This window comes from Cebus imitator, unplaced genomic scaffold, assembly GCF_001604975.1.
Source record: "Cebus imitator isolate Cc_AM_T3 unplaced genomic scaffold, Cebus_imitator-1.0 Scaffold36, whole genome shotgun sequence".
Classification (NCBI taxonomy): domain Eukaryota; kingdom Metazoa; phylum Chordata; class Mammalia; order Primates; family Cebidae; genus Cebus; species Cebus imitator.
In genome coordinates, this window is record NW_016107351.1 from 5348411 (window position 1) to 5359453 (window position 11043).

Below are 11043 nucleotides of genomic sequence, written 5' to 3' on the forward strand. Positions count from 1 at the left end.
TACAGAGCCACATGCCTCGCGCCTCCTCCTTGATGGGTTCTCTCTGTACACTGCAGGCTGCCCCTGTGCTCTGCCCAGCCCCTGCTGCAGGAGGGTGCAGAGCTCACTGCTGGCTGGTCTCCATGGCAACAGTGACGAGTCTGCATCAGATGATGGCAGAGCTGCCTTGGAGCGAGAGCTTGGCTGCGATGGCAGGGACTTTGGAGGAGAGGAGATGGAGGAGTGGGGGATGGGGCAGGAGCTGGGGCACAGGATGGACTGCTCTCCCAGCAGCCATTTGGAAGATACTTCCAGTCAGGTCTCAGTCTCAATCAGTCACTGGTTCATGTGTATTTCATGGACATCTACCCTGTGCTGGGCACTGGGCATACAACAGTCTACTGGACCCAGTCTCTCGCCCTCAAGGGGACCGTAGCCCAGGAGAGAGGCAGGCAGATGATCAGGTAATTCCCGCTCATCATGACTGATGGGAAGACAGGGAAAGTGTGGGACACATGAAGCCCCTAAGAGAGGCACCCCACCCGGGCTTCGGGCAGGAAAGTTTTCCAGGAGAGAGGAATATCTACATTCTGACGGATGAAGGGGTCAGCTGGTGAAGAATGGGGGTGGAGATCCAGGTGGGGGGGCAGGGAGAGACAGAGACAGAGACAAAGAGATTAGAGACAGAGAGTGGAGAAAGAGAGAGACAGAGGTAGAGAGAGGAGAGAGAGAATCCCAGCGCTTTGGGAGGCTGAGGTGGGCAGATCCATTGAGGTCAGGAGTTCCAGACCAGCCTGACCAACGTGGCGAAACCCTGTCTCTACTAAAAATACAAAAAATTAGCCAGGTGTGGTGGCGCATGCCTGTAATCCCAGCTACCTGGGAGGCTGAAGAATCACTTGAACCTGGGAGGCGAAGGTCACGGGGGGGGGGGGCGAGAGACAGAGAGAGAGAGAGAGAGAAAGAAGAGAATCAGATGAATGAGACCGACCAGGAGTCCTCAGTGCCCGGAGCTCCAAGGGAGGAAGGCTAGGGAGGGAAGCCATGCTTCTTCTGGGGTCCAGATTAGGAGGAAGGGGGAGGGTCTGCTCCAGGCCAGCCCTGGACGAGGGGATACATTTTGTCCTCACCAGACACTGAATTGGGCATCCTCACCTCCCACCTTACAGGTGAGGAACAGGATCAAGGAGCCACAGCGGGATGGAGGAGGAGATGGACCTGGCCGTGATGCTGGTGGCTGGTTCCATGGCAGACGCCCCTGTGCTGTGACCCTCAGACCAAATCCGGAGGCCCTGGGGTAGAGAGGGTGGGTCTGCCAGGGCATGGCCAGGCTCCCTGTCTCTAGAGACTTCCCCAGGAGAGTTTCGTGACCCTGAGGATGGTAATGCAGTGTAGGCTCTGGAGCTCTGTGCGGGGACCCCTTGGAGAGCCCCGGGGAGAGCTGGTCCCCGCCTGCCTGGGCCTGCCTCTGCTGCTGCGGGGGCCAGCACAAGGGTGGGGTCAGGTCTCCACACATTTCATGCCCAGGTCGTGTCCCCCCTCTAGGGCCAGGGCTGGGCACTCCCCAGGCAGTGACACAGCTGGTGCTGTGGTCTCTCGCCCTTCGAAGGTTGGTTTCAATCCCAAGTGTCACAGCTGGAAACGCCAGCCACCCCCGGACATGCGGTATTGCCAGCCCTTCCTCAGGGCTCTGCTTCTTAGATCCCAACTGTCTGAAGGGGGCACTAGGCTGAGCTCTTCCAAGACGCTGGGCAGGAGCGAGCCTGCTGTGCACATTCCCAGAGGACTCCACATCTAGATAAATGAAGGGCTGGAAGGCTCTTTGGCTCCACACCAGCAAAACAGCTTACGTCACCCTGCCTAAAGAGACAGTCAGGAAATCCCCTTGTTCCTGGGCGAGGAGAAGCTGGCCACAGGGAGTGATGGCACTGAGCAGATACCATCCCTTGCTCCCTCATGGATGGAGCAGGGCCTGCTGACCTTGACAGCGACCAGGGGAGGGGGCCTGGAGGTAAGGGGTGAGCTGCTGAAGATGAGGGAAAGAACTGGAGTTAGGACAGGGTGCAGCGACCACGTCCTGGGACAAGGAGGCATCTGTGACCCGTGTGATCTGCCCGGCAGGCAACACGAGTCATTGTACCCCAGCTGTGCCCGCTACTGAGAGGGGAGCTAAGAGAGGCTGCTCCTGCCTCCCGGTGCTCTCCATCGGACAGGTCTGCTGGGCGGTACCGGCTTTTACTGTCGTTTTTTCTGCTCTTCCTTCTCTCCTCTCCCTCTCCCTCTCTTTTCCAGACCACTCACTCACACACACGTGCACAATCGCACAGACATGCACTGAACATATGTGCACATATATGTATTTGCACACGCAGGCACACCCACACACCTGTGCACTGGCACCCATTTGCACACATGCCCACATACTTGCACACATGTGCACCTGCAGAAATACACCCTTGCAGCCATGTGACACACCTGCACACTTGCACACACCCATTTGCACACAGGCACAGACACGCCCACACCCATTTGCACACGCAGCCACAAACTTGCACAAGCAGCACTTGTACACTGGCACACATCTGTTTGAGCCTATGAAGTGCACACTTACCCATTTGCACACAGCTACACTTGCTCACGCATTTGCACACACACTACACACGAACGTGCAGCACATGTATGCATGTACACACATGCACATTTGCATGCACACACACAGCAGTGGCACACACTTCTCCATCACTCTCCTCAGTCACTGTTCTCCCCTGTGATTCCCACCCTGTGACCACCCCCCACCCCACGCCTGCTTGCTGCCCCTCTGCTGGAAGGGGCCTGGCCTGCTGCCTGCCTCTGTCTGTCTCCACCCGGGCAGGGAGGTGTCACAAGGACTGGCTGACATCTTGCCTCGGGCTGCCCTGGCTGCAGCTGCTGCTGAGCGGAAGTGTCTGAGGCTGAGGCTGAGAGGAAACCACACTCTCGCTCAGGTTCCCCGCAGCTCCAGGCCTCTGGGGGAGGGTGAGGAGATGTGTGGACGTGAGACAGCTTTGAGGGAGGGGAGCATGAAACTTTTCTCGGGGTCTCTTCAGTCTCCAGGACAGAACCAGGCCACTGTGCTCCAGGAGAAGGGAACGCCCCTGTCGCCCCAGGCTGAGCCCACTGGCACCTCGGGCTCCCAGGCCCTTCTCAGCCCACGCCTGTGTCTCTGCCTTGTCAGGCTTAGGCTTCAGGCCTTTTAAGAAGACTTTGGTGGCAAATGGCATCTCAGGGAGCCCTGGCCTGTCTCCCCCAGAGCTTGTGCCTTGGCCCTGGGCAGGGGCCACCACGGGCTGTTGATGTGAATGGCATCCCCTAGCGTTGTGCAGGGTGGGGGCAAGCCCAAGGTGGCAGCCCAGTCCCCTGTCCAAAGCTTTTGCTCCCCAGCCCAGCTCCAGCTCTGTCTCTGTCATTGCAGGTGGGGGGAGAGGCCAGAGCTCAGGGACAGGGGCACTCCTCACAGATTCTCCCTGCCCTAGGTTGAAGGGGAGGGGGAAATGCCCATCCTCCATCTTCCTATCCTGCCAGCGGGGTGGGTGCTACTATTCAGGGGAGGGTCTGGCTGAATAATGACGCTAAGCTTGGGACGCAAGCCTTCTCCTTGCACCTACTGTGTGCCGAGTGCCATCCCAAGTGCATTATGGGTGAGAACTTGTACAGTGATTCAGACGGGCACTGCTATAACCACCCCCAGGTTCTGTCTGGTTCCAGTCCTGGCCACAACGCTAAAGAGCAGCAGACGGATTGGATGTGATTTGATCTGAACCAGGGCAAGCTGACCCAGAGCCCGCTGCCTAACCATTGGGCCAACCAGCCTCTGTCAGGACTCCAGGCTGGCTGGCGTCACACCCTTCTGTCATTTCCCAGGGAAACAAGCTCAAACAGTCTCCCCCATGGGCACTTTGGCCCAGACTCCCTGCCTTTCATGATCGGAACCAAAGAGCAGTGTCCTCTGCTGGAAGGGAGCCCACCAGGCGTCTTCTCCTGCAGGCTGTGTCTTGCATGTGGGTCCTGAGTTTTCTCACTGAGTAAGGGGAGGGGCAGCAGGGTCAGTCCAGCGCAGAGTGGATGGAGGCCGGTTGAGGCTTTCTTGAAACCCTAAGCCCCACTGGCATCCTCAGGGAAGACCTTAGCTCTTCCAGAGGTCAGTGGGACATGGGCTGGAGCCCAAGTAGGAGACAGGGAGCGATGGTGGCCTGAGGTCCTGGGGTGACCAGGCCCTGAGCCTGCCCTGCTCTAGGCCCCCTTTCCCCACCGCCTGGACACCGGGTTCTTGCCCTAAGATGGAAAAGGAGATGCCCCATGGAGAACAATTCTCTAGGTCCCTAGTGCGGCTCCAACAGATGCCGGAGGGACATGGCAGGTGACCCTGGTCTCCAATGGCCCTGATCTGACTTGCTGCCATGAGGCCAACTTCCTACCTTGACCCACCTGCTGCCTCTGCTTTCAAAAGCGCAGAAGGGAGGACCTCCTCCAGCTTCCCGGCCGCCTCCCACCTCCCGCCGCCCGGCAGCGCTGGGCCCCCGGCAGCGAGGTTCAGGAGGGGAAGAACCTCTCGCAGGTGAACAAATTGCTGCACATCAGACACATTCTTTTCAAGCTTCATTTTCTTTCCTTTTCATGATAACTTTCCCACTATTAAAGAGCATTTTTAAAAAGAAGATGAAAAAAGGGAGAGAGAAAAGCGGGATGAAAGTGCGAGTGGGCACCCGGAAGTCCTTTTCAATTGCCTGCCGCTGTGCAGGGTCTGATCTAAGAGCAAGAGATTGGAGGATGCTGGAGGGCGAGGTTTCGTTTCCGTCCTGCCTGTTGGGCCGAGTCCGGGGCAGGGAGGGAGGGATGATGGAGGTGAGCCTGGCTGGGCCCTGCAACCCTGGTGGCTGCCCTCTGCCTGTCACCCTGCCCCTGGCCTGTGCCTGGCACAGAAAGGCCCTCAATAATTTCTTGTTGAATGAATGAAAGAAAGAAATCAATGGATGGAGAGGGCTGGATTCTTTTGTGGGGACCTTCCGAAGCGCCTTCTCTGTGGAGCTCTAGGGCTGAGAAGGAAAGGACAGATTTGGCAAAGGACAGGCAGGGGCTGGGAAAGCATCAGGTGGACCAGGGGCGCTACACCAAGGCCACGCCTCCACTGGTTGTTGTCCCACTGGTGACACCCATGGGTGCAGCCATGGCGGGTGTGCACACTTTCACGTGGGATGGGGGGTGAGCCCGGGGTGGAGTGGGCAACCCCCACCCCTTCCCTGCCCCTCTCCCTACCAGCAGGTACTGTTAAATCTGACTGAAGAAAAAAGTTTGGGAACACACCAAGAAGGTGTGACTATGACGATGTCTCTGAGATGAATCCAAGAAGAAGCAGCGGTGTCATAAAGGGGACCAGGACTCAGGGTCAAGGACTTCAAGTATCATTAAATATAATCAAATATCTAGAAAGTTATTATTGGCTGGGTGCAGTGGCTCATGACTTTAATCCTAGCACTTAGAGAGACCCAGGTAGGAAGATCACTTTAGCCTGGGAGTTTGAGACCAGCATGGGCAACACAGTGAGACCCCACCTCTAAAAAAAAAAAATACCAAGAAATAAAATACAAGAAATAAAAAAAATCATCCGGGCATGGCGGTGCACACCTGCAGTCCCAGCTACGTGGGAGGCTGAAGCAGGAGGATTGTTTGAATCTAGGAGGCCGAGGCTGCAGTGAGCTATGATCATGCCACTGCACTCCAGCCTGGGCGACAAAGACCCTGTCTCATACACACACACAAAAGAAAGTTACCGTTTAATCCAAAGGGTGGAAGCTATCCGGCAGGAAAGAGGAAGGAGCAATATCAGTGAGCCTCGAAAGCTTTGTGCGAAGTGGAGGAAGCCAGATGCAGAGGCCTCTGTGTGTATGAGACAGGGTCTTTGTGTGCATGACATTCTGGAAAAGGCAGAGCTTTAGGGACAGAAAACCCACCAGGGGATGCTTGGGGCCAAGATAGGGGGAGAAGGTTGACTGTAGGGGCGGGAAGGACTTTTTTGTGTCATAGAAACATTCCCTATCTTGATTGGGTGACTGTGTATGTATACATGTTAAAATCCATCAAATGGTACACTTACAATTGGTGAGTTTTATTGCATGTAAATTGTACTTCAATGAAATGAGTATTTAAAAAAGCTGCCGTTCTCTGCAACCCTTCTATGTCCTAGGCATGAGCTGGAAGCATCTAAACATAGGATTTTTGGTACTCACAACAACCCAGGATCTCTTCAGAGAGATGGGCACAGGCTTTGCGAGGTCGCACAGCGAACACAGGCCACACAGCTCGCATCCCAGCAGGGAGAAAAAGGCTGAACTTCCTGCCGGGGCCTGGGGGTCAGTGAGCACGATCAGCCCTGACCATGGTGGCCGTGGAGACTGGCCCTTCAGAGTTCTGTGCTCCCAGAGGCCTGCTGTGTGAGACACGACCATCTGCACACAGGAGCGCAGATCACCTTTCTCTCCAAACTCTTTGGGTATTTGAGTCCCTAGATTTTTCTCAGTCAGAGTTGGCTTAGGCCTGGTCCCCCAGAAATGCCCTCAGAGCCCCAGGCAGGGACCCCAGCTGCTTGTTCCGGAGGAGGAAGTCCTTGGGCTTGCCCACATCCTTCTCCCGTCCTCTCACACACTCTCTCTCTCTGTCTCTGGATATCAGCATATTTGTCACACTTACTTCATTTCTCCTCCAGCTTGGTGACACAAGGTGAGCTGAAGGAGAGCTGCTTGGGTGAGGATTATGAAGGCACGGGTGCCATGGAAACCACTCCTAAGGCCCCCCGAAAGCTGCAGCCGTCAGGAGGGGCTGCTCCGCCGCCATTGGTCGGCCACGTGGACCCTCTCCCTAATGCGATGCCTGACTTTTGTTTATTTTACTCTGTTTTGCATCTCATGCCTGCTCTGGGCTTCTCTTGGCTTCCTCACAGTCCTGGTGCAGGATGCTGCCTGCAGGTCAGTAGGGTAAAGGTGCTAATGTTTTTTGTTTGTCTCTTTGAACTTCTGAACTTTTGGGCTCATTTTCTGGTGCTCTCTCCTCCGTGCCAGAAGGCAACACTGATTTTAAGCCACAAATGTTGGAGGCAAAAAATGGGATTATGATAGACAGAGAGGGAAGCCAGCTCCTCTAGCAGGTCCTGTGGAAATGGCACCTGATTTTGGTCACAGAAGCGGTCCCCAACTTTCCCTGCAAATCAGGAAGCCCTCAAAGGGGCCGAAGGCAGGTTCTTTAGCACGATGTCAATCCGTGCAGGATGCAAGAGTTTCCCGAGGCTGCCAGGGAGATTCAAAGCCCTGTGGCTGCCTTGATCTTCCTAAGCTTGCTTTTAGAGAAGTATGCTGTTGAAGCTTCGGGAGCCCGCCAGCTTCTGGTTGGGCCGAAACCTCCTCCTCCCTTTGAATAGGAATCAGAAGAATCTCTTACATTAGCCTTTGCCTCGATAGTTTTTATATCCTTCATTTTATTTCTTTCCAGCAATGACCCTGAGAAATTGGCAGGCAAAGTGCCATTAGCCTCGCATTGGAGAGGGGAAATTGAGACCATATATGAGTGTGTGTGTGTGTGTGTGTGTGTGTGTGTGTGTGTGTGCGTACGTGCGTGATCGTCTGTTTATTGGTGTGGGACGGTGTGTGGCTGGCTCTGTCACCCAGGCTGGAGTGCAGTGGCATGACCTCAGCTCACTGAAGTCACCACCTTTCGGGTTCAAGTGATTCTCATGCCTCAGCCTTCTGAGTAGCTGGGATTACAGGCATGTACCACCAAACCTGGCCAATTTTTGTATTTTTAGTAGAGATGGGGTGTCACCATGTTGGCAAGGCTGGACTTGAACTCCTCACCTCCAAGTGATCCTCCCACCTTGGCCTCCCAAAGTGCTGGGATTACAGGCGTGAGCCACAGCACCCGGCTGAGACCCAAGAATTTAAGTAGCAGGGCTGGGACTGGGGCCTGAAGCTGCTGCTTCTTCCCTAAGGCTCTGAGGCTGCTTGATCACAGGGTTGAGATCTTTGATGAAGCCACTGGCTGAAGCTGTGGGTGGGCTTTTCTTGGTAGGAAAGTTGCCTGAGACCTGGCAAAGATGAGACCTTTTAAGTAGTGAAGGGAAATGAGCAGTCCTTCGAAGGTCAAGTTCCTCAATGAAGCCCATCTAAACACTGTCTCTCCTGCCTGCACACATGCCTATGTGCACACAATACACACACACACATACTCATTCTTGCTTTATCCTTGCTTAAAGTTGTTCTGGCGGAATCTTTGATGACATTTTTTTTTGGCTTGAGGAAACCAACCATTTTGTTATCTCATGGTTTTATGAGTTGACTGGGCTCAGCTGGGAGGTTCTTCTGGATGCAGCTGCAGTCATGAACAAACATTACTAGGTCAGAGTCTGGGCTGGCCGTTCCACCAGGGCTGTTGACTGGAGAGGCTACACACACCCTAGGCTGGGATTCAGGTGCCTGGGTCTGAGAGGGAGGGTCCCAAGACAGCCCATTTTAAGAAAAGGAAATGAAATGTACCAGTCCTCAAGACTAGACTCAGAATTGGCATGATGCCACTTCTGCTGTGTTCTTTTGGTTGCCTGATGACATCTTAAGTACCACGTCCTGTGGACCATTTGGGGTCTGAATTGAGCTCTCTGGCCCCATGACGTAGCTGACCTGCCCCTTATTGAAGCACTGTCCTCCCAGCTTCACTGCATTCCTCTGTCCTGGTCTCGTTTCCCTCTGCATTCCTGCCACAGTTTGATCATTTCTCTTCCAGGTTTTCTCTTCCTTGTTTCATTCTTGGCCTTTTCCTCTCTCTACTTCACATACTGTCCCAGAGACCCCACCCAAGCCCATGATGCGATGCCCTATCTGTGCTGAGGAACTCCAAGTCTGCCACTCCAGCCCACACTGAGAGCCAGCCACGGGCATCCTACTCTCCCAGACATTCCTGCCCAGAGCCAGATTCAGGAATTCCAAAGTGCCCCTTGCTCAACCCATCCAGAGTGGAACTTGCCATCCTTCTCTCAAACTTGTCTCTCTTTTCGAGGTCCCCAACTTGGTCCCCCAGACTTCTGACCCCAACCAGCCCCTCCACCATGTTCCTGGATGACAGAACAGGCACTGCTTGGATCATCAGAAAAAATAACTGGAAGTGATTTAGGAAAATCAAAAGGAATGCCCACTGCTCTAGGATTTTCCTCACTTTAGAAGGAAAGCAGATAGACGAGATCTGGGAGCAGCCCCAGCTTAATTGAAAAGCCGCATTTGTACAGGCTGGAGGAGCCTCAGGAATGGCAAACAGCTTCTCCTCGCTCAAAGGAATTTTCTGGAAACCATAATGGCTGCCCTTGCTAACCACAGGCTGGTCTTTCTGGCAGAATTAGCACGAGTATGTGGTCAGAGTGGCCAGGCTGGAGCCAGGATGTTTCTGCAGCCTGAGCTTCCTCAGTGCCCAAAAGTGGGGGCTGGGATTCGGGGAGCATGTGGATGCCCCAAGGAGCTGGGGGTCACATGGGAACCTGGAGATTGGTGAAGTGCAATTTGGCTTGGATGGGGATTAGGGCCCTCCCTCCGTCCCCTCTCCCTCCTCTCTTCCTCCCCTCTCCCAGTGCCCTCCCCTCTCCCCACACCCTTCCCTCTCCGTGCACCCTTCCTCTCTCTGCTCAGCAGCTCTCTCTTTCCCAGGAGCAAGGGGCACAAGAGTAAGCAGGACAGCTGGTGTGTGCCGAGTTCCCACTCTGTGCTAGGCATTTTTGCACCATCTATCATATCACACTCACCCCAAGGGCGGGTTCCACCATCATCTCCATTCTTCGTAAGAGGAAACAGACTCAGGGTGGTTCAGAAGTTGCCCAAAGTCACAAAGAGGAGATGCTGGGGTTCAGCCCAGCTCTGTCTAACTCCACAACCAGCCTCCGGGTGCTGCTTGTCTTGCACTGAGGGTCTACACTCTGCTGCGGGGAGGTGGGGCAGTGCAGAAACCCGGCCTCTGAAGGGGTGTAGACATACCGGGTCCAGGCAGCTGCTGGGTACTGTAGGGACGGGGCTGTCCTCTCCCAGTGTGGCTGAGCCGGGCCTCCCCTAACACCTTGCCCCCGCCTCCTATGCAACAGGACACTGCTTCACTGTGGAGGCCACGGAGGGACAGGAAAGAAGGATACAGGCTCTGATATGTGTTTAGTGATGGTATGGGGGTTGGGGGCGGCTGTCCCTCTGTGGGGACCAGGGAGGGTTTCAGAGGCAGGTCGATTCTTTCTGGGCATGCCACCTGCATTTAAGGGACAGCCACCAGACAGGTGACCTACTGGGCTAGACCCTTCCCTGGATATCAAAACAGGTGTAAGCTTCAGTCCAACCATGGGGCTGGAGAGGGATGGGGGAAGCAGGCCCCTCAAGAGGAGAACATGTTATTTGAACATGGGCTTTGTGGGCTTTGCAGGCTTCGTCTGCAAGGCTTGGGCAGGGCAAGGGGCACAGAGGCCTTGAAGAGGACCCCAGTTTTGGGTTTGAGCAGAGTGGAGGGGCCACTGGTGCAAGAAGGGGCTACTTCGAGTGGAGTCAGCCAGCTGATGCGGAGGCAAAGGGCTTCCCCAGGGGAGCGTGTTTTCCAGGATGGCTTTTAAAACAGCCAGGATGAAATGGGCACATCCTTGGACACATTCGGTGAGGAGACAGGGCTCCCAAAAGGCAGTGGCTGTGGGAGGTGCAGGATGGGAAGATGGGCTCATTTTTATTGCTTGGTGCCCTTTGTTTCCTGCTCAAACAGATCAGATCCTGATGTCGGCTCCAGCTGCAGGGGCAGAGCCAGAATGCTTGGCACCTCCGCATGCTTCCTCTCCCCTCCTCCCCCCATCACGATCTCCATGCATCCTCCCCTGTCCTATCCCCCCCATCACTATCTCCATGCATCCTCTCCCTTCCTCTCCCCCCATCACTATCATGCATCCTCTCCCCTCCTCTCCTCCTCCATCACTATCATGCATCCTCTCCCCTCCTCCCCCCATCACTATTGTGCATCCTCTCCCCTCCTCTCCCC

General features: G+C 55.1%; 1 long non-coding RNA gene across 1 annotated transcript; it reads left to right on the plus strand.

Moving 5' to 3' along the window:
* The first annotated feature begins 275 nt into the window (after positions 1 to 275).
* LOC108301763 lies at positions 276 to 5583 on the plus strand. Its single transcript, XR_001824014.1, has 2 exons — positions 276 to 443; positions 1149 to 5583. It is a non-coding gene; the product is annotated as an uncharacterized LOC108301763 (long non-coding RNA).
* Positions 5584 to 11043: the final 5460 nt, after the last annotated feature.